General features: G+C 38.9%; 1 pseudogene; it reads left to right on the plus strand.

The window, feature by feature from the left end:
* Positions 1-523: 523 nt before the first annotated feature.
* LOC118006099 lies at positions 524-642 on the plus strand (annotated as a pseudogene).
* Positions 643-1,141: the final 499 nt, after the last annotated feature.

A 1,141-nucleotide genomic window follows, 5' to 3' on the forward strand; every position in this document is an offset into this window, starting at 1 on the left:
GGTTTTGGGTGCAATTGTAAATGAGATCAACGCCTTAATTTCTCTTTTTTCTGTCTTGTTGTTGGTGTATAGGAATGTCACTGATTTCCGTGCATTGATTTTATATCCTGCCACTTTAATAAATTCCTGTAGGAGTTCTAGCAGTTTTGGGGTGAAGTCTTTGGGGTTTACACATAAAGTATCATATCATCTGCAAAGAGTGAGAGTTTGACTACTTCTTTGCCGATTTGGATGCCTTTTATTTTTCTTTTTGTTGTCTGATTGCTGTGGCTAGGACGTCTAATACTATGCTGAATAGCAGTGGTGATAGGGACATCCCTGCCACGTTCCTGACCTTAGGGGGAAAGCTCTCAGTCTTTCCCCATCAAGAATGATATTTGCTGTGGGTTTTTCATAGATGGCTTTTATGATATTGAGGTATGTATCCTCTATCCCTATACTCTGAAGAGTTTTGATCAAGAAAGGGTGCTGCACTTTGTCAAATGCTTTTTCTGCATCTACTGAGAGGATCATATGGTTCTTAATCGCTTCTCGGCCTTTTGGCTAAGATCAAGTGTAGTATCTGTTCTTATCAGTTTAGTATCTTGATATTTTTTAAGTGCATGTACATATGAAGACAGAAACTTAGATCACTGAATCAATAGATAATTTATGATTTTCAGGGGCTTGTTTGCTTCTGTTTTGTTTTTAAATCAGAGATGCTGATTTTTACTTATATTTTAAGTGCTAACTTTTGTCCTCTGTGATATGTGAATTTAAGACTGTTGGCCATTCATTATCCTGAAATTAGACTTAACTGATTAGAAAGCAAAATGTGGGCAATACAGGGAGAAAGCAGGCTATTAGCAACAGAAGAGAAGAGGGACTTAAATTCCAGTCACTACACCCTGGATGTGAAATTAGAGATACATACTGATATAATCCATGATGGCTTAACCCAGTGACTTGGGACCAGCTCAGAAGAACAAGAATTTGTGGTGGCTGAGCCAGCAGAGTTCTCTTGCTAAAACTCCTCCAAACCCAGTCTTACTAACTCCATCATTGTGTGTTGTAGAGTAAGGATAGAACATGGGACTCTATTACTGATGCTTTATGGGCACCACTCTGCCTGGGGCTTCAACCAGCAAGATTAACCCAGTAG

Source organism: Mirounga leonina, unplaced genomic scaffold (assembly GCF_011800145.1).
Source record: "Mirounga leonina isolate KUSES-001 unplaced genomic scaffold, KU_Mleo_1.0 Mir_94, whole genome shotgun sequence".
Taxonomy (NCBI): Eukaryota; Metazoa; Chordata; class Mammalia; order Carnivora; family Phocidae; genus Mirounga; species Mirounga leonina.